General features: G+C 49.3%; 1 pseudogene; it reads right to left on the bottom strand.

Moving 5' to 3' along the window:
- Positions 1 to 1,755: 1,755 nt before the first annotated feature.
- Positions 1,756 to 8,073, bottom strand: LOC116505651 (annotated as a pseudogene).
- Between the last annotated feature and the right edge of the window lie 14,304 nt (positions 8,074 to 22,377).

Here is a 22,377-nt window from a genome sequence, read left to right on the forward strand (position 1 = left end):
ATATGAAAGGTGATTGGCTAACCTACCTCCAAATTAAAACTAAATACAATAAAGACACTAAAATATATGGTATTGAAACAGAACCACACAAATTGGATAAAATTATTCAAAGTCTGGACAGAAAGATGATAGGGAAAATATACAAATTTGTCTTGAAGTATCAAATGGAAGAGGAAATTGTAAAAGAACCAATGATAAAATGGGCACAGAACTTTGGCTATAACATTGAACTAGACAAATGGGAAAAATTTTGGGGAATAAATTTAAGAATGACACTATCAATCCCATACAAGGAAAACCAGTACAAAATGCTTTATTATAGATGGCATCTGGCACCATCAAGGTTGGCCAAAATTTCAACAAATACCTCGCTAAATTTCTGGAAATGTGATTCAATACATCATGGCACATATTATCATTTATGGTGGACTTGTGAAGAGGCAAAAAAATTCTGGAAAAGGATCAAAAATTGGTTGGAAGAAATAACAAAGATTAAGTTAGATTGGAAACCTGAACTCTTTCTATTAGGAATTATACCGATGAAATACAAAAAAGAAATACAATATCTAATATTACGCATACTTACAGCAGCAAGGATAGCTTTCGCCCAGAAGTGGAAAAATAAACTAAACCTAAATGAAGAAGAAATAATAAGAAAAATTATGGACTGTGCCGAAATGGATATATTAACAAAAGAAATACAGGGAAAAGAAGAATCAGAATTTTATTGGATATGGGATAATTGGTATATAGTTGGATGGAACAAAGGAATCACAGACAGTAGTCACATTGGTTTTGCCCCATTTTATGACCTTCCTTGCTATAGTTGTTAAGTGAATCACTGCTGTAAAGTGAATTTGGCTTCCCTATTGAATTTGTATGTTAGAAGGTTGCAAAAGGTGAGCATATGACCCTGGGACATTGCAACCATCATAAATATGAGCCAGTTGCCAAGTGTCCAAAGGCTGCCCCCTCCCTCTCCTGCCGCGGCGATCCCAATTCACTCAGCCGGGGCGGGCAATTTCTGCACGAACAGACTCCTCGCGGCCGCAGGAGGAGAGGGAGGAGGAGGGGGCAGCCGCCCGCAGAGAACTTCCACGCGGTTCAGGCAGGGCTTCTGCTGGGCGGCGGGAGCCCCTGAACTGCGTGGAAGTTGTCTGCGGGCGGCTGCCCCCTCCTCCTCCCTCTCCTGCCGCAGTGATCCCAAATTAATTCACTCTGATTAGATTAGATTACTCACCAGTGAGTAAACGCAGCTGCAACCCCAAAAGACGAAAGGAAATGGAGACTCGCGCAGGTGTGCTCAGCTAAGGCTAAGCGGAGTCCAGCCCATCCAATCAGTGAGCGGCAGGCTGGGCTGGCTTAAATTTGTAGGTAGGATAGAGAACAGAATGATGAGCCAGCCCAGCAAGCTAGCAGCTGATGGGCGGGAGCTGCGAGCGCCAAAAAAAGCGTGCTTTTTAAAAAAGTGTGCAGGACACGGGAAAATGCATTAAAAAGCGGGGGTGTCCCGCCAAAAGCGGGACGTCTGGTCACCTTATTTGAAAGGGAAGGGAAGTCAGTCGGAGGGCTGGAATAATGCCTTGCAGAGAGCACATGATTTTTTTTTTTTGAAAAGGAAGAAAATCAGCAGCAACTATCATGTTTGTGATGGACATGGTCTTTCAGATGCCAAAGCACCATTTGCAAAATAAAATAAAAATATATGAAATAAAAAGAAATTAATTTAGATTAAACTTCTTCGACTTGGCAACTTCATAAAAGGCAAGCACCCGGAAGCTTCCCTCCCTGAATATAGTTGTGCCTGTCAAGTTTCTCACTCGGAGGACGGGCTCTGGTCAATCGCAGGCCCAATAGGAAGCGGCGTCTGCTTCTTCCCTGCTGCTTCTTGAAAGGCCGGTGTGCCAGGGATGCTCCCTCCTCCTGGCTCCACACCAAAGACAGCTTCCGTGGCTCTTTTGCCAACTATACGTAGAGTGGGGATGATTGGAATCTGACACCCAAGGCCCAGTTTTACACTGAATTCGTTGTGGCTCTGCAACTCAGCAAACTGAGCTTGGGATAAGCAACCTTCATCCTGCTTAGTCTCAACTTCAGGACACAACTGCCTGTCATTCGTCAGATTGAAAATTTGGCAATCATGTTTCACGGTATCAACAGTTTTACAGATCCCAAGAAGTCCCTCCGATGCCGCGAAGGGATAAGGATGGGTGCCTCCATCTGTGCCTCCAAATCATTTCCTTTGTGTCATGGTGCAGTTTTCCAACGTCTTTTGCGTATTGATTGATTGAATTTTCTTACCTTCAAAAGACAAATTTACACCTACAACAGCTTTTCCATATCGGTATCAATATCTTTCGTAACAATCCTATTTACAAAAATTCTATCTCCATTTCACTATCCTAAGTTACATCCTTATTTAAATTACAAGAACATCAAATCAATATTTTATATTTCTTATACCTTTTACATTCTGTATATTATACTTTAACATTTTATACTTTAGGTTTTATGTTTACTCTCAAGTCAGGAATATCATCTATTCCAGATTTGATAGTACTCGGTTTCTTCCCTCTCCTTCACGAAATTAAAATTCTTAGATACGGTGCAGCCCCACCTCTTCTGTTGCTTTTAAATCCTCCCCACCCCAGCTGTAGGTTTCATCCGTGGCTTTTATCTCACCAAATTTCCATAAAGGCAACAATATCATATCTGCTTTCCTTTATTTGAATTTCTAGTTCACCCTGTTTCTTTCTCATACTTTATGCATTGATGTACAGACACTGGGATAAAGTAGGACGTAAAGTGAGATTTGGACATTAAGTGTGAAACCTACTGGGTCAGGCTGGACAGCCTCTCAGAGCCCCTTTTACTTCTATATTAAAAGCCACATAGGCAGAGTTGCAGCTTGCAAAAGAACAGGAAGCCAGGGCCTAACCACAGGATGCTCTGAGCCGATGTCCCTATGTCAAAATCTATGTCAAAAGTCCAAGGTTCAATTAAAGTTCGTTAATGACACGTACTCCATAAACAAAAGGAGAAGTAAGAACTTCATCTCCTTATAAGGCTTCTCTCCTCAAGGTAACCACTAAGAAATGAGTTAAGTGTTTCCGTGTTGCAAGGCTTTTGAGAATGTATAAGAACGCCTGCTTCAATTTTTAGATTTTAGATTTTATTTATTATTTATAGGCCGCCCTTTTCCCTGAGGGGACTCAGGGCGGCTTACAATTCATGGGAGGGGGTGTGCAAGACAAAACATAAGACAGTACGTGAATAAAAAAATAAACAATAAAACACAACTTTCATTCAACATTCGGGTGGGGCGGATTAAAATCTTTATCCCCAGGCCTGACGGGATAGCCAGATCTTAAGGGCTGTGCAGAAGGTCTGGACGGTGGTGAGGGTGCGAATCTCCACGGGGAGATCGTTCCAAAGGGTCGGAGCTACCACTGAAAAGGCTCTCCTCCGCGTAGTCACCAGTCGGCACTGACTGGCGGATGGAACTCGGAGGAGGCGTAATCTGTGCAATCTAATAGGTCAAAGGGAGGTAATTGGCAGGAGGCGGTCTCTCAAGTACTCAGATCCACTACCATGGAGGGCTTTATGGATGGTAAGTAGCACCTTGAAGCGCACCCGGAGATCAACAGGTAGCCAGCGCAGCTCGCGGAGGATAGGTGTTATGTGGGCGAACCGCGGTGCACCCACGATCACTCGCACGGCCGCATTCTGGACTAGCTGAAGTCGCCGGATGCTCTTCAAGGGCAGCCCCATGTAGAGCACATTGCAGTATTCCAGCCTAGAGGTCACAAAGGCTCGAGTGACTGTTGTGAGGGCCTCCCGATTCAGGTAGGGTCGCAACTGGCGCACCAGGCGAACCTGGGCAAATGCCCCCCTGGTCACAGCCGACAGATAATGGTCAAAGGTCAGCTGTGGGTCCAGGAGGACTCCCAAGTTGCGAACCCTATCTGAGGGGTATAAAATTTGACCCCTCAGCCTGAGCGATGGAACACTGGCCAAATTATTGGGAGGGAAACACAACAGCCACTCGGTCTTGTCCGGGTTGAGTACCAGTTTGTTAGCTCTCATCCAGTTCTTAACGGCCTCAAGACCCCGGTTCATCACGTCCACCGCTTCATTGAGTTGGCACGGGGCGGACAGATACAACTGAGTGTCGTCCGCGTATTGGTGGTATTTTATCCCGTGCCTCCGAATGATCTCGCCCAGCGGTTTCATGTAGATGTTAAATAGTAGGGGGGATAAGACCGAACCCTGCGGCACCCCATATGTTAGGGGCCTAGGGGACGATCTCTGCCCCCCAACCAACACCGACTGCGACCTGTCCGAGAGGTAGGAGGAGAACCACTGCAAAACAGTGCCTCCCACCCCCACCTCCCACAGTTGTCGCAGAAGGATACCATGGTCGATGGTATCGAAAGCCGCCGAGAGGTCAAGGAGAACCAGGATGGACGCATGGCCTCCATCCCTGGCTCTCCAGAGATCATCGGTGAATGCGACCAAAGCGGTTTCTGTGCTGTAACCGGGTCTGAAGCCGGACTGGAAGGGGTCAAGGTAACTAGCTTCCTCCAAGGACCGTTGGAGCTGGAAGGCCACCACCTTCTCAACAACCTTCCCGACGAAGGGGAGGTTGGAGACTGGACGGTAATTGTTGAGAACGGCTGGATCCAAGGATGGTTTCTTCAGGAGGGGTCTCACCACCGCCGCTTTAAGTGCGGCGGGGAAGTGCTCCTCCCGAAGGGAGGCGGTAACGACCGCCTGGATCCAGCCTCGTGTCACCTCACCGCTGTTGGCAACCAGCCAGGAGGGACACGGGTCCAGTACACAGGTGGAGGCACTCACAGCTCGTATGGCCTTGTCCACATCCCCAGGGGCAACATCCTGAAACTCAACCCAGAGATGGTCTGTCAAGTTATCTCCCTGTGCCTCGGCTGGATCTGCAAAGGTGGAGTCCAAGTCCGACCGAAACCGAGCAACTTTGTCCGCTAAGAACTGGACATAATCCTCAGCCCTACCCTGCAGGGGGTCCCCCGTATCCCTCCTATTTAGGAGGGAGCGGGTTATCCTAAACAGGGCGGCTGGGCGGGACTCAGCGGACGCAACCAAGGTGGCAATATACGTTCTTTTTGCTGTCCTCAATGCCCTGATATATTCCTTGGTGCAAGTTGTTAAAAGTGCTCGATTCGATTCGCACTTATCGGACCTCCACAGGTGCTCTAGGCGTCTCCTCCGGCGCTTCTTCTCCCGGAGCTCCTCGGTGAACCAAGGAGGCCTCCAGGATCCGCCGATTCGGAGGGGCCGTAGTGGCGCAATCCGGTCAAGGGACTCCGATGCTGCCGAGTGCCAGGCAGCAACCAGAGTCTCCGCCGAACTGTGGGCGAGAGTATCAGGAATAACCCCAAGCTCCGTCTGGAACCTCAGGGGGTCCATAAGTCGCCTGGGGCGGAACCACCTGGTCGGTTCCTCCTCCCTACAGTGGGGGTTTGGCCTCCGGAAGTCAGCCTCAGTAGGCAGTGGTCTGACCACGACAGGGGTATGATCTCATTACCCCTCAGACCAAGATCACAAGTCCACTGCTCCGAGAGGAATACGAGGTCGAGCATGTGACCCGCTGCGTGGGTTGGGCCCCGAATTACCTGGGTCAAGCCCATGGCTGTCATGGAAGCCATGAACTCCTGCGCTCTGTCAGAGTGTTCACCGAGCGAAGGCAAATTGAAGTCCCCCAGGACCATAAGCCTGGGGAACTCAATTGCTAGCTCGGCTACTGACTCGAGGAGCGAGGGGAGGGCTGCTGCAATGCTGTTGGGAGGCAGGTACGTTAGCAGAAGACCCACTTGACCCTTGAGGTCCAACTTCACCAGCAGGGACTCACACCTGACAAACTCCAGAGCAGGGATCCTACGAGGTGCTAAAGACTCCCGGATAACGATAGCCACACCGCCACCCCTTCCCTGGGCTCTCGGCTGATGAAGCACCTGAAATCCGTCTGGGCACATCTCTACGAGGGGGACTCCTCCCTCCGTGCCCAGCCAGGTTTCAGTAATACATGCCAGATCTGCCCTCTCGTCTAAAATTAAGTCCCGGACGAGGGGAGCCTTGTGAACAACAGACTTGGCATTTAGCGACAACAGCCTGAGACCAGGGTCCTGATTACTCGCGCCATCTGGCCTCGGAGTGGGACTCATAGGGCCGGAAGGAGGGATCTCTGTGATGTAGCGAGCCCTCCTTCCCCGGTAATGGCCAGCCCTAAAGTCCTCGCCATATCTGCCCCTCCCTGTTACGACCGCAATGCTACGACCCACTCCCGTGGCCGTGATCCCCCCAACCACCCCGGCGACCCCCGCATTCCCCGGCAGGTCCTCCGAATCAAACATACTCAAGCGCTCACACAGACAGTCCCCACATAATAATTAAAACACAAAAATACAACGGTAATAACAATAAAAGTGGGATCATTCACACGATCACATACAATCCCATACACTCAACATACCAAATTAAAAATTGCGTAGGCACACGAAGTCCGTACTAGGCTTATGCTTCTGCCGAGACCGGTAGAGAGTCCGATATAACACAAGATGGAAAATATAAGTCCAAAGAGGCGTCCCGCCCTCTCCTCTTTTTAGTAGTAGAGCAGGAGAGAACAAGTCTTTGCGCCCAGGAGCTCCTCTTCCGCTGGATCAAATAGAAGGGACAAAGTTCTACAATGTAGAGTAGGTGTGGGATTAATCCCGGTCGCAAGGGGAGAGAGCAATTCCCTACCCACGTCCTCTTTGTCCTCCACTTTTCTTTTCTGCAGGAGTTGTAGGTAGAGGATGGTATGCACAGCTCTTGGCGAAGACGGAGATCAAAAAGCTCCATGGCCGAGCAGCAACAGCCAGAATGGCAGGGGGGCATTTGTGATGGAACAGTTCAGGGAGGCAGCGTTGTCTGGGAAGGCAAGCCGGGAACAGTCACAGATGGTAGCAGTAATAGTAGTGGCCACAGGGATCACAAGCTAAGATTGTAGAGGCCGGTCTGAGGTAGCAATAGTAAGGTGGTAATTAAAGTCAGATGGTAATTAAAATTACAGATGGTTGCAGTAGCAGTTGTGGCCACAGGGGTCCCAAGTCAGGATTGCAAAAAAGATTGTAAGATTGTAAAAGCCGGTCTGAGGCGGACTGAGGTGGCAATAGTGAGATGGTAATTAAAGTCAGATGGTAATTAAAGTCAGAAGCCGTGATGGAGGTCTGAGGTAGCAGTGATGAGATGGTAATTAAAGTCAGATGGCAGTTAAAGCCAGACTTCTTTGCTGCCTATCTTGTCACGAAGGAGACTTGGTGCAGCCTTACAACATCCTGTTTAAGGCTAACCCACCCATCTTGTCTCTCCGACCCCTGCCTTGATTTTGAGAATGGCCTTCATCATAACAACACCTTGGATTTAAAATATCACATTAGCTTCTAATTTTGGCGTTTTAGAAGTTGGTGGCGGTGGTTTCTTCTCCGAGCTGGCTTTTTAGCTTCCGCACATTTCATCGCCAGGCAAGGTGACCTCATCAGCCGGACTTCGGTTGAAGGATCTTGTTTCAGTTTTTCTTCTGCTTTTACCAATCTTGTGTGGTGACGGAATCGGTCGGTCCCAGGACTGACTGGTCACATCATGTGAAGGTCACCTACTGAGGAGATGGTCAGCAGCATTGTTGGTAGTCGTAGCAATACTACTTTAGCACTTTAGCAGTAGCCCCATCAGGCCTTTACGTTGTGACCCAGGCATCCCCAGCAGCACGAAGCGGAGTCCTCATCCTGATAAACCGCTTTTATTTAATTTACAATGAACTCCTCCCTAGCAACAGCTTTCCTCCACCACAGTCTTTCAAGGTAGTTCACATTTACCAACCTTTTATCAGGCTTGGAGACTGGCCAGGCCGATATCTTTCAGACGCCGCAATACTCGGTAAGAATGCAGGGATGAACCAATTGTCTCCTGCAAACTCCCCTCTCCTGTCGCTCCTCTTTTATTCCTTAGGGGAGGTGCCATTCACAGTCCACCTGTGGCTTTACTCCCAAGTTGACCCATGTCGCTTAGTTCTTCCCTTTGTCCGGCAACTCTGCGCATGTGCACACTGGGATCAGGCTCCAGCTGTTCTTCTGCCTCACTGATGTCTGACCCTGAAGGCAGCTTTTAACCGTCAGATCGTGGCCATCGCTGTCAGATTCCACCAACAGCTCAGCCGGCCGCTGTTGGGCCACAACACGGACCTTGTCCAGAAATTATCAACATTCATTTCATTCTCCTTTTTAATTTAAATTTATTGTTTTATCATAGAGAATAAAACACAGAACAGTATAACGAACAAAATGAAACAAAACAAGAACATATCATCAACGCTAACGAAAAAACAAAAACAGTGTACAAAAGAAGAGAAAGTTGAATTTACGATGTAACGTGTAGGATCCACTCTGGCTAAGAAAAACGTGGGGTCCTTGGTGCTCTCTGAGTTTGGTTCTTTTATTGCAGGCATTTCATGATCCAACTAGGGAACATCCTCAGTGCTGGAAGGGAGGAGGAGGAGAAAGGAGGAGGAGGAGGAGGAGGAGGAGGAGGAGGAGGAGGAGGAGGAGGAGGAGGAGGAGGAGGAGAGGACTGCAGGGTCCTTGGTGCTCTCTGAGTTTGGTTCTTTTATTGCAGGCATTTCATGAGCCAACTAGGGAACATCCTCAGTGCTAGTTAGGAATGATATTTGCTGTCCATTTATATTCCTGTGTCCTGCCCTGTCAGTTTTGGTGGAGGTGGTTGTGGAGATTCTTCGGGGGGCCTGTTTGCTGTTGGTTTCTTGGCCAGTTTCCTGGTTGGAGTGTTGCTTCCTTGATTGTTGCTCTGATGTTCGCCTTGGGGTTGCTCTATACTGACCAATGGCGGGTGTCTCTTTGTTCCCCTTTTCATCTGGGCAATGGTCCCTTTTGCATCTCCAGATGTTAATGCCTCTGTATCTATTGATGGCTGATCTGTCTGAGTGCCAGGGTTCTGGAAAAGACCAAGATGCAAAACTGAAAACAGAAACCTAGAGATGCCAGGGCTTTCTTATCGCAATCACTTGCCTTTAATTTGCCCATCTCGTTATTATTTTACCCTGCATGCTATTTTCTGATAATGGAAACAATTCCTGGAATAGCTTCCAGGATTGTGGGTGCTACATCACTGGAGGTTTTCAAAACTAGACTGGACCAACCATTTGACCCAGGCAGGGGGTTGGACTAGAAGACCTCGGAGGTCCCATCCAGCCTTAGGATTCTGTGATACTAGCAGCCATCTGGTAATCTTTCCTCTTGTGCTTCTGCAACTGAGACTTTTAAAGCTTTCCAGTGTGTTTTATGATGCCGGTCAAGAAGACTTCCAGGATTAACCTGGATTACTGGTGTTTGTTTTTCCCAATCCCACTTTCTTGTTTTTAAGTCTAAACCTTTTTCTTGGGAAAATTCAGAAGGAGACTCTGGCGGGTGGTCCTTTTGGACATTATTTCATTTAAAGTTGCCTCTCGCTTGATTTCATTCATGGGGGGCCTCATCTGGGGAAGGAACCATGTAATGTTGGGGGAATGGGAGGCCGCACCCCAGATAAGGCAACAAGGCAAGCGGGTCAAGGCTGCCCCCCAAAAAAATTATTATCAGAGGTTGTCAGAAGACAAGAGAGTGGAAATGAAGGAACGTTCTGGATTTATGATTCCTACTCGCTTTCCTTGACTCCATCATTGGGGTCCCCTTCACTGAGAGAAGATGGTCTCCAGGGACGTCCTGCTCAGCCCTTCCTCCATTAATCTCCCTGCTAATTGTCTTGGGGAGAAGCTGTCACTCTTTGGGGCCTTCCCTTCCTTCCTCCATACCCTGGTAGTGACAACTGTTCCACTCAACATTATTCTGCCCTTTGTCCCCTCCAGTCATGACATTTGTCCTCTCCTCTCTTCTCCTCCTTGGCCACCAATTTTGGGCCAGGTCCCTATGTTCCTGAGGAGATGGGTGTCCCCCTATTCCCCATATGTGGGGGTCTCCTCCCAGAACATACCAAGCGATGGTTTCTCCATAACTGGAAACCATCTACAGTCCAATCCAATACCGTCACTTGACAATTGGTGCAACAAATGCATCCGAAGAGCGAAGGTATCATCATCCGATGTGGGTATAAGTTTCAGAGAGAAGTTGCTGCTTCCAGTGCTGTCTGGGCACTGGAAGGCTGCTGTGGCACATGGTTTTTAGTGGCCTGCTATAGTTGTGCAGTTGTGACTCAACAGAAACTCAAGAGTTCAGCGCCCATTTTTGGTTCTGGAACATGTTGCAAAGTCCAATAAGGTGGATCTCCATAAAGTTGGAGGGTCAGGAACAGGATCATGGTTAGGAACTGATGGTGCTGGAGATAATGGGTGTGGATGGAGGACAAAGGTGGTGGAGAAAGAGGATCCAACAGCAACTGCTCCTCTCGTGTCTACTCCAGAGATCGTAATGTGGTGGCACCCTGGCCATATGACTTGAGCCCCTTAAGAGAGTCATAGTTACTCCCGCCTAGAGCTTAACTCCGCTTGGGGTGAGGGATGGGGTGGCATCCTCCCGAGGCAGGGGTCTGCTCTTCAAGCTTGCCTTTTAGTTCCAGGATGTTTCGTTACCAAACTAGGTAACATCTTCAGTGGGATATTGGGGTGAATTACCTTGTTCATTCGTACAGGGTTTTTTTTTAGTATTTTTTTAGTATTTTATTAGGATTTATAGGCCGCCCTTTTCCCTGAGGGGACTCAGGGCGGCTTACAATCATTAGGGAGGGGGTGCAATTCAAAATAAACAATATGTGAGCAAAATAAAGTAATAAAAACACAACTTGCATTCAACATTCAACACTCGGGTGGGGCAAATTAGAGGCTTATCCCCAGGCCTGTTGGGATAGCCAGGTCTTGAGGGCTGCGCGGAAGGCCTGGACAGTGGTGAGGGTGCGTATCTCGACGGGGAGATCATTCCACAGGGTTGGAGCTGCAACAGAAAAGGCTCTCCTCTGTGTAGTCGCCAGTCGGCATTGACTGGCGGATGGAATTCGGAGGAGGCCCAGTCTGTGCGATCTTATCGGTCAGAGGGAGGTAATCGGCAGAAGGCGGTCTCTCAAGTACTCAGATCCACTACCATGAAGGGCTTTAAAGATGGTCAACAGCACCCTGAAGCGCACCCGGAGATCAACAGGTAGCCAGTGCAGCTCGCGGAGGATGGGTGTTATGTGGGCGAACCGCGGTGCGCCCACTATCACTCGCGCGGCTGCATTCTGAACTAACTGCAGTCGACGGATGCACTTCAGGGGCAGCCCCATGTAGAGCACATTGCAGTATTCCAGCCTAGAGATCACAAGGGCTCGAGTGACTGTTGTGAGAGCCTCCCAATTCAGGTAGGGTCGTAACTGGCGGACCAGGCGAACCTGGGCAAATGCCCCCCTGGTCACAGCTGACAGATGATGGTTGAGAGTCAGCTGTGGATCCAGGAGGACTCCTAAGTTACGAACCCTATCTGGGGGGTATAAAATTTGACCCCCCAGCCTGATAGATGGAACATTAGCCAAATTGTTGGGAGGGAAACACAACAGCCACTTGGTCTTGTCCGGGTTGAGTACCAGTTTGTTAGCGCTCATCCAGTTCTTAACGGCCTCAAGACCCTGGTTCATCACGTCCACCGCTTCATTGAGTTGGCACGGGGCGGACAGATACAATTGCGTATCGTCCGCATATTGATGGTATTTTATCCCGTGCCTCCGAATGATCTCGCCCAGCGGTTTCATGTATATGTTAAATAGTAGGGGGGATAAGACCGAACCCTGCGGTACCCCATATTTTAGGGGCCTCAGGGACAATCTCTGCCCCCCGACCAACACCGACTGCGACCTGTCCGAGAGGTAGGAGGAGAACCACTGCAAAACAGTGCCTCCCACCCCCACCTCCCGCAGTCATCGCAGAAGGATACCATGGTCGATGGTATCGAAAGCCGCCGAGAAGTCAAGGAGAACCAGGATGGACGCATGGCCTCCATCTCTGGCCCTCCAGAGATCATCGGTCAATGCGACCAAAGCGGTTTCTGTGCTGTAACCGGGTCTGAAGCCGGACTGGAATGGGTCAAGGTAGCTAGCTTCCTCCAAGGCCCGTTGAAGCTGGAAGGCCACCACCTTCTCAACAACCTTCCCAACAAAGGGAAGGTTGGAGACAGGACGGTAGTTATTTAAAATGGCTGGATCCAAGGATGGTTTCTTCAGGAGGGGTCTCACCACCGCCGTTTTAAGTGTGGCGGGGAAGTGCCCCTCCCGAAGGGAGGCGGTTACGACCGCCTGGATCCAGCCACATGTCACCTCACTGCTGTTGGCAACCAGCCAGGAGGGACACGGGTCCAGAATACAGGTGGAGGCACTCACAGCTCGAATGGCCTTGTCCACATCCCCAGAGGCAACATCCTGAAACTCAACCCAGAGATGGTTTGCCAAGTGATCCTCTTGTGTCCCGGCTGGATCTGCAGCGGTGGAGTCCAAGTCCGACCAAAACCGAGCAACTTTGTCCGCTAAGAATTGGGCATAATCCTCAGCTCTACCCTGCAAGGGTTCCCCCGTATCCCTCCTATTTAGGAGGGAACGGGTTATCCTAAACAGGGCGGCTGGGCGGGACTCAGCGGACGCAACCAAGGTGGCAATATGAGATCTTTTTGCTGCCCTAAGTGCCCTGATGTACTCCTTGGTGCAAGTTGTTAGGAGTGCTCGGTTCGACTCGGACTTATCGGACCTCCACAAGTGCTCTAGGCGTCTCCTCCGGCGCTTCTTCTCCCGGAGCTCCTCGGTGAACCAAGGAGGTCTCCGGGATCCGCTGACCCGGAGGAGCCGTAGTGGCGCAATCCGGTCAAGAGACTCCGATGCCGCTGAGTACCAGGCAGCAGCCAGAGTCTCCGCCGAACTGTGGGCGAGGGTATCAGGAATAACCCCAAGCTCCGTCTGGAACCTCAAAGGGTCCATCAGTCGCCTGGGGCGGAACCACCTGGTCGGTTCCTCCTCCCTACGGTGGGGGTTTGGCCTCCGGAAGTCAAGCCTCAGTAGGCAGTGGTCTGACCACGACAGGGGTATGGTCTCATTACCCCTCAGACCAAGATCACACATCCACTGCTCCGAGAGAAATACGAGGTCGAGCATGTGACCCGCTGAGTGGGTTGGGCCCCGAATTACCTGGGTCAAGCCCATGGCTGTCATGGAAGCCATGAACTCCTGCGCCCCATCAGAGTGTTCACCGAGCGATGGCAAATTGAAGTCCCCCAGAACCATAAGCCTGGGGAACTCAATTGCCAGCTCGGCTACTGACTCGAGGAGCGAGGGGAGGGCTGCTGCAACGCAGTTGGGAGGCAGGTACGTTAGCAGCAGACCCACTTGACCCTTGAGGTCCAACTTCACCAGCAGAGTCTCACACCCGACAAGCTCTGGAGCAGGGACCCTACGAGGTACTAGAGACTCCCGGATAACAATAGCCACACCGCCACCCCTTCCCTGGGCTCTCGGCTGATGAAGCACCTGAAATCCTTCTGGGCACATCTCTACAAGGGGGACTCCTCCTTCTGTGCCCAGCCAGGTTTCAGTAATACATGCCAGGTCTGCCCTCTCGTCAGAAATTAAGTCCCGGACGGGGGGAGCCTTGTGAACAACAGACCTGGCATTTAGCAACAGCAGCCTGAGACCAGGGTCCTGATTACTCACGCCATCTGGCCTTGGAGTGGGACTCATAGGGCCGGAAGGAGGGATCTCTGTAATATAGCGAACCCTCCTTCCCCGGTAATGGCCAGCCCTAAAGTCCCCGCCGTATCTGCCTCTCCCTGTAGTGACCATAATGCTCCGACCTACTCCCGTAGCAGTAATCCCCCCAACCACCTCAGTGGCCCCCGCATTCCCCAGCAGGCCCTCCGAGTCATACATATTCATTCACTCACCCAAACAATCCCCACGTAATAGTTAAAAACAAAACAAAAATACAGCAATAATTACAATAAAAGTGGGAACATTCACTCAAACAGGCATAACACAAACATATCCCATACTAAGACAGAAAGAAGAAGAGAGAAGAAAAAAGGAAGAATTTGTTAAAAGAATAAAAAATAATGCGCAGCTCTTAAATTAGGATTGGATTGCGAGTTCAAAGAGTTCAAGGGGGGCCAAATGGCCTTCATCAGGTGGTTCTGCAGCTAACAATGATGACGCAGGGACAAAGCCTGAGTCACGAGGGAGCAGGCGTCCACGAGAGTTATAATAGTAGTGGTCACAGTCCCAGTCCCAGTTCCAATTAGTCTCATAGGATGGCCAGTCCCTACTGACTTCCCAATCACATCCTCTCGAATAATCCTGGTTTGCTAGGGAAACCAGGAGTTCATCAGGCCGGGCGATGTTAGTTAGAAAGTTTAACGGGAGTTCAGTAAGAACGTACAGTGCCATCATCTGTCTGCCCGCAACACAGTCCCAGAATCTTCTTTCGGGGAGTAAAGCCCCCCCAGGGAGTTCCCAGAGGCTTCCCACTAAAAATAAGTAGGGTGGCAAGATGAAACCGATGTTAAAGTTGTCAAAGGGGGCTACCTTCGCAAAATAGGACTTACTTCCTCAGCGTCAAATGGCTGAGATAACACGCGAGCCACTGGAGCCACCAAAGCCAATGGGGTCATCAAGATCTGCACAGTCCAAGAATAGTCCCTCTGGTTCTTCGTCCCTGCTACGAGCAAACAAAGCAGGGGGGTGGAGCGGGCGATGGAGCCGCCGGGAAACGCCGTCGCCGCCACCAAGCTGAGGCCCCTCTCCTCGCCGCCAAACAGCTGAGGCAGTCGGAGCAGTCCGGAGGCCGCCGGAACCACCAGAATCCGCGTGGTCTGCAGTTGCACGGTCTGTACGGTCTGGGGGTGGTCCCGGGAATGGTCCCGCGGTCGCAGGATGCTCTTGCTGTAATCCGGCAGAATGGGGAGGCAAAATAGGCAGTGAAGCGGCCGGCAAGCGCCGTCATTGATGTTAGGTGGAGACTCCTCTCCTTGCTGCCGGGTAGTCAAACCAGCATAGGCGCTGCTGAAGTCGCTAAGATCTTTGCGGTTCGGGGTTGCCCCCAGAGTGGCAATCCCTGCCGCTGGCTGGTCTTTTCGGGGGCCCTGGGTCTTAAGCCTCCCGGGCTGGCTTACCATATTATTTTTAGCGTCGCTGCTCAAGGTTTTTTCCGGCATTTTTTCGTCAGATGGCTCAGGACGAAAGGAGCCTCGCAGCCATCTTGAACTCGCACATAGTTTGCTCCAGGTTCTGGTTGATCTGGACACCGGTTGAATCACAAATCTGATTGAGTCACGAGGCTGATTGAATCAAAGACTGCTTGAATGACGAGATGGATTCTGGTCTTGTGACTTGGTGACTTCTGGCTGGTTGCTGTGAGGTGTGGAATTCAACTGATGAGGGTCAGCGGTCAGTTCTGTCATCGGTTGGTGATTCAGATGGTCCTTTCCATATTGTCCATACGCTGGTTCTTGATCAATGAGTTTGTTGAAGGACCTGTTGGTAGAAGGCCAGCTACAATAAACTCTCCTGCCTGATGGGTTTTGGGGTGATTTCATTCCAGTCAAACCAGCATTGTTTCTTGTTGGCGTGACTGTGACTGGGGACTTTGGCTCATGCTGTTTGACAGCCAGCTGGTGTTCATGGATTCTGGTTTTTAACGGTCATCCTGTCTGCCCAACGTAGAACTGGTTACCGGGAATAACCAGGGTTTTATTGGGAATAAACTCTTTCAAACAGCTTGTTAGCTGTGAAAGAAGGTTTCCAAAAGGAATTTCCTGACAGTGAGAACATTTAGATAGTGGAACAGCTTTCCTCCTGGAATTCTGGGTGCTCCATCACTGGAGGCTTTCAAAAATAGACTGGAGAACCATTTGACCCGGATGATATCATGCCTCAAGCAGGGGGTTGGACTGGGAGACCTCCAAAGTCCCATCCAGCCTTAGGATTCTATGATTCTAAGGCCCATCTAGTAATCTTTGCTCTTGCGCTTCTGCAGCTGAGACTTTTAAGTTTTCCAGCATGTTTTATGATGCAGGCCAGGAACTGCTCCAAGATTAATATGGAGAATTTTCTGGATTTTTCCCCTCCCACTTTCTTGTTTTTAAGTCTAAATTAAGCTTCCTTTTTCACGGCAAAATTCAGGAGGATTCTTGCAGCCTCTTTGGAAATGATTTTAGACAGACCTCCTGTTCATGTAGTTATGGAGATTCTCCAAAAACCAAGAAAGTCCATTTGCATTTTGAGAAGCACTTTTGGGTCCCGTTCATGTGATTATTTTGAGGTGACCTTCTATGTCCAGATATGAATGGGGGTTCTGTGATCAGCTGAGAAGGGGGAGTTTTGCCCCTTGGGATATGAAACCGAATGGCTCCCAGGACCCCTGGGAAAAGTGACCTCATCAAGACAAAGCCTCCACTCGCACTTGGGAAGATGACATTAGTCATGGTCCTGGAGACCATCAAACTGTCGCTTCCCGTTTAATGGATAATGGTTGTGTTTGTGAAGATAATAGAGATGGCTTGATTTGTTGCTACTTTGGCAATTGCTGCATCTGTTGCTGAATCAACTGGGGGTTGTTAACCTGTTGGGATTGTGGGGTAGTTGTGGCTTGTAGATGAAGACCATGTAAGCATTCCTTGAAAGCAGAGTGGATTGCTCTTGTGGGATGCAATTTGTCTTGAAGTTGCCTCTTGACAACTCTGGTTGGTGGCTGTTGGAAAACTGCGTCATGTGACGTTCGTGATGTTGATTTGGCCAGGTGCTGCTTGAGGATGATCATTCCATCACCTCTCCTGTAGACTTCCTCTGTGGAATGACGTAGCTGTTTAAGTTTAGCTGTGAACCAAGGTTTATTGTTACTGTATGTTTGCAAGTTCCTGGTTGGTACTCGTAGGTCTTCACAGGGTTCAAGGTTCAAGGTTCATTTTATTTATATTTATATGCCGCCCTATTCCTGGCGGGACTCAGGGCGGCGCACAAACCCAAAGGAGGGGAAGGGAAACACAAAAAACTACAACAAAAAAATACAAGGGAATTTAAAACAACCAACAGCTGTCGTTGTCTGCCACACCTATTCATCTCCACTCCCTGGTTTTTATCCCCAGAGCTAAAGTGGGGCTTCACTAGCAGCGGTGGCTCCTCCTTCCCAAGGACCGGCCCATTCATTTCCACTGCTCTCCTCTCCTGTGCCCTCTGTGAATTTGCACGTCAGGCAATGGGCCCAGCTGTTTCTCCTCTTGCTCATCAGCCACCTCCAGACCTGGGACCTGGAGGCCCAGGCTCCTCCTCCTCTTCCTCCTCGTCTTCTTCGTCTCTGTCTCCGTCTCCCCCCCTCTCTCTCTCCCTGACTCCCACACCACCTCCTCATCTGATTCGGCTGCCAGAGGGACTGGGACTGACAGGCCACAACACAAGCATAAGGTAACAGCTGACAACAGTCTTGTTTTGAGACGGAACTGAGTGGCTTGCTCCAGTTGACTGGGTCATCTGTGGCGGGCGTCCACCACTTCCATTTCAATTAGCATCAAAGTCATCGTGGTCCAATGGAGGGGCCCCTGAGGAAACCTGGACGAGCTTTGTTCCATGGTTGCATTAAGGCCAGAGATTAGATTTTGTCAGAGTCTCTTTTTGTGACTATATTTTTATTTCCATTTTCATTTTCATAACACACATTCACATGTATACTATACATAGCCCATATCAAAAGTTTACTTATTCCATACATTTATTCCCCAAAGTCAAATTATTCCTCTGCTCTGCCTGGAGTTGCGGGATTTGAATAGCTACAGTAAACAGAAGGAGTAGACAACTTGTAGGACGGTTCCATTTATGCAAATGTTGCTTCAGTGGGATGAGAGTATCAAAGTAATACTTCTTCCTCGTGGGAATGCCGTCCACGTGTCCAGTCCGGTAGGTCTCCTTCCTCCTTTGCGTTGTCTTCAGTTTTGTTTTGAGACGGAACTTGCTCCAGTTCCCTGTGGGGGGATCCACCACTTGCCTTGCAATTAACACCAGAGTCATCGTGGTCCAAGGGAGGGGTCCCTGGGGAAACCTGGACGTGTTCGCGGTTGGTGATGGATGGGCAAAGCTTTGAATGGGTTCTTTAGGTTTGCTGTGTCTGTTAAACGAAGTGTTTGTCTCTTCCATGGGCTGCTGGTGAAGGTGTGAAAACTTTTAAATATCCTTTCTAGGAATGGCAAGAATCGTCTTTCTCTGGCTGGACTTGGTAAACTTTTGCTAAATTCTTTGTTTTTGCTACCTACTTTTCAGACTGTCTAAAAGCCATGTTAACCTTTGCAGAAACCTGTGCACTAGGACAGAATTGCCTTTGCCATAATTATATACATTTCTCTATAATATGATCTGAAATCTGTGAGTGCAGATGTGCTTGCAGGATGGACATCAGAACCCCAACATCTGGAGTCCCTTTCAACAGCCGCATGGAGGCTGAGAGCTTTGTTCCATGGTTGCATTAAGGCCAAAGATTAGATTTTGTCAGAGTCTCTTATTCCATACATTTATTCCCCAAAGTCAAATTATTCCTCTGCTCTGCCTGGAGTTGCGGGCTTTGAATAGCTACAGTAAACAGAAGGAGTGGACAAATTGTAGGCCGGCTCCTTTTACGCAAATGTTGTTTCAGTAGGAAGAATGACAGAATATTTTTTTAACATTATCCAATGATGATTCTCCCATTGGCATCCCAACTTCATAACTTATAAAAATTAGGATATATTCGTGTGAAAATGAAGTCTGTTTTCCATTCGTCCAGTCCATGCTTGACATGACATTGTTCAAAAATGTTGTTATATGTTATTTATTTTCACGTATTTTGCTGTCTTTGAAAAAGGGAAGAAAGTGCCAGTTCGTCCTGTGATAGCCCTCTGCCCTCTGCCTAGCCAGCCTGCCCTCATCCCCTTTGTGTAATTGGGGAAGGGTCTCCTGTAGATAAGCTGAAAGAGCGCTCTCTTACTATCACGGTTCGGAGTTCCGAGCTAGGGAAGTAGGACGCCTCACAGCAGCTGAGTTCCAACGCCTTTATTCCAGCACAGAATCTCTGCACGGAGGGAGTCTAAGGCAGTGCTACGACCTTCCGGGTCTCCAGCTGATTATGAAGGGCCGGAGCTCCCCACCACTCTCCAGCTGCTCCGAATGCTGGCAATCACCCTGTGCATTTCTGGTGCTGCCACCATTGCTCCACCATTCTGTGCCAAACTCTGCTTCTTTTGCTCCACCACACACCTTCCTACCATGAGCTCCACTATCATCCCCTTTGTGACGAGCCCTCCCAAGCGACAGCGCATACCCCCATCAGGGTCCCCCCCCAATGTAGCAACCTCAAGATGGCACACAGGACCTCTTGGCCGTCACCATTTTGGGGAGTTGACAATGGGTTTGTCACTTAGAACAGGCTCCCCCTGTTCCTCTGCCCCTCTGAGGTCAGACTCCGGAGGCTCCAGAGGTAGCACATAACTCCCAGATGGCCCACGGCCCCCTCTCTGCCTCTGACACAGAGCTCTCGTGTGAGCCTCACACAGACTCGGGACTGGCCCGTGTTCCTCCCCAACCTCCTTGCTGTCCAACTCTGCTGCCAGCTCCACACGACACCGGCAGGCCACAACACCCAGTAGTATACTCCAGTGGGTGGTGAGAATCAAAATATAAATATTGATTTGTCTTTGTGGATTTTCTGTAAACGCCAGTGTTGACGTCTGCCTTCCTTAGTGTGCACTGCACAATCCAGGAAGGTCAGACTATATTCTTAATGCTGTCTTATAGCAGTTGTTTCTTCACCGCCAGGAGATGTTGTTGGAATGCCAGGGAGTTCATTCTCACATCATAAGAAACCATCGTCTCATTCGGATTCAGTTTTAGTTTCCAAACCTTGCTGACAAAATCCTGGGGATTGTTGACGTGATGGCTGGGGTTGCCGACCAGAGTTGCTAATAAGGTGGTTAGATGTTTTGCCATGCTTTGAGTGAATGGAGTTCAGGCTGCTGACATTAGCCTGAGCGGAGTTCCCTCTTTGTGGTTTCTGGAGAGTAGATACATGTGTGGAGTGTCTTCCCCAGGGTAAAGGGGGAAATATCAAGGCTCCTCAATGGGATTGTCATTCAGTAGTTGTTGCTGGAAGTCAAAGGACCTTTTTTATGACTGGTGGTGGTATCTCACTGGAGATAGCGGATGCTCTCCATGGACTCTGGACTTTTGACTTGGCTTTCCAATCTGACTCTAAAGCAGGATGTCCAGGAGGGAATTTTCAGGAGAAGAAACATTACAGGAGTTGGCTGGCTTCTCATTAGGTCACTGCCAACTCCATGGCTATTGGCTCCCATGGCTGGACTGGAGAGGCTACAGAATGCAGGAGGCCAGTAGATTCTACAGGGAATCTTTTCATGGTGGTACACATTGCACATCTATGCACATACACCTCTATATTCTTTTTAATGAGCAGCCACCAGAATTGGCGATTCACTAAATGCCGGGTTTTTAAAACTCCCAAATGGCTGGCTGGCTGACCATTGTAGCACCGACGTAGTACTTCCAACTGGAAGGTCCTAGGCACGTACAACTTGGATACCTTCTGAGCAAATCCATCCTTCTGAGTCAGCCATGATTGGTTCTTTTGAACCACTCATCTGTTGGAAGGGCCTTTTGAATAGCCCGGGGTATGTCATTATCCGGGGTATGCAGCGGTGATGTCACCGAGGTTTGCTGAGCTGATTTCATGGGTATCATCACCTGTACTATTTCTTCTCGGCTGCTTTCGTACTGCGTCTTCCTAGGTAAAGCACCTGCCAAACGGTTCCCCCCCACCCCGGGATGTACTTCAACCGGAAGTTAAGCCTGCAAAAATACAATGCCCACCGGACCTGATCGGGGACAGCCGATACAGGCTCTGAAGGGCCTCCAAGTTTTTGTGGTCCGTCCAGACCTCAAATGGTTAAAAAAAAGCCCTTCGTGTAAATGTCGCCACATCAGCAACATCCATCTAACTCCAAACGCTTCCTTCTTCCAGATGGGCCAGTTGTGCTCGATGAAATTTAATTTTCGTGAGAAATAGGCACACGGTTGGAGAGATCCTTGCTCGTTACCTTGTACAAAGACCGTGCCTATTGCTACTTTACTGGCATCCGCCTGTACCAAAAATGGTTCTGATGGATCTTGGTGTTTAAGTACTGGCTCTCTTGCAAACAAAGCATTTAACTGTTCAAATGCCCGCTGACATTCCACTGTCCATGCTCCCAAAGCCCCTAGGCATGGCTTGCCGGCTATATGTTTTGTTTTTTACAGGTTGGTGGGTTGGAGTGCCACTTGGGCAAAGGACAGGATGAACTGGCGGTAGAAGTTAGGCAATCCCAAAAATCTTTGTAACTGTTTTTGCATTTTGGGTGCCTGCCAGTCCAACACTGCCTAGCAGGATCCATTTCCACCCCCCTTGGTGATATGTGAAACCCCAGATAATCCAATGAGGTTTTATGAAACACACTTGTACAGTTTGATATACAAGTGTGTGTTCAACAGTTTTTGGAGCACCTGTTGCACCAGCCTCACGTGTTCCTCCATCGTCCTGGTATATATGAGGATTTCCTCCAAAGAAACAAGTACCCCCTTACACAGGTGTTCATGCAGGACCTCATTGATGAACTGCATGAACATGGCTGGTGCACCCAACAGTCCAATGGGCATGACCCGGTATTGAAAGATTCCCAGGGGGCAATTGAAGGCTGTCTTCCACTCATCTCTGACTTTAATCCATATTCTATAATAAGCCTCTCTGAGATCTAGTTTGGTGAAGATGTGCCCTTCCCCGAGCCGAGCCATCATATCTTTCAGTAAAGGGAGGGGGTACAGATGTTCTACAAATACTTCATTAATCCCTCTCAAATCAACACATAAGCGTAGTCCACCGTCTTTCCCCCCTAAATAGGACAGGTGCCACCACTCGAGATGTAGCCAGCTGTATGAACCCTCTCTTTAAATGTTTCTCTATGTAGGCCCTCATCTCAGCTAGTTCCTGTGGAGTCATTGAATATATCTTGGGTTTTGGCAATGTGGCCCCAGGGAGGATTACTATACCACAATTGGTGGAATGGTGGGGAGGCAAAACGTCATACCCCCTTTCACTAGTTAACTCCTGTAAGTCTGTGTATTCCCTAGAGAGAGCTGGCTTGCTTGTAGCATTACTCTGTCTGGGAGTTCCTACCATAGCCCTAGTCAGTTCTGGACCCTGGAAAAGCTCCTCGAGAGGTGGTGGATTAGGGCCCAAGCCTATACATACATGTCGAGAACCCGCACCATATTGTTGGGCCCCATTTG

Source organism: Thamnophis elegans, chromosome 3, assembly GCF_009769535.1.
Source record: "Thamnophis elegans isolate rThaEle1 chromosome 3, rThaEle1.pri, whole genome shotgun sequence".
In the NCBI taxonomy this organism is placed as follows: domain Eukaryota; kingdom Metazoa; phylum Chordata; class Lepidosauria; order Squamata; family Colubridae; genus Thamnophis; species Thamnophis elegans.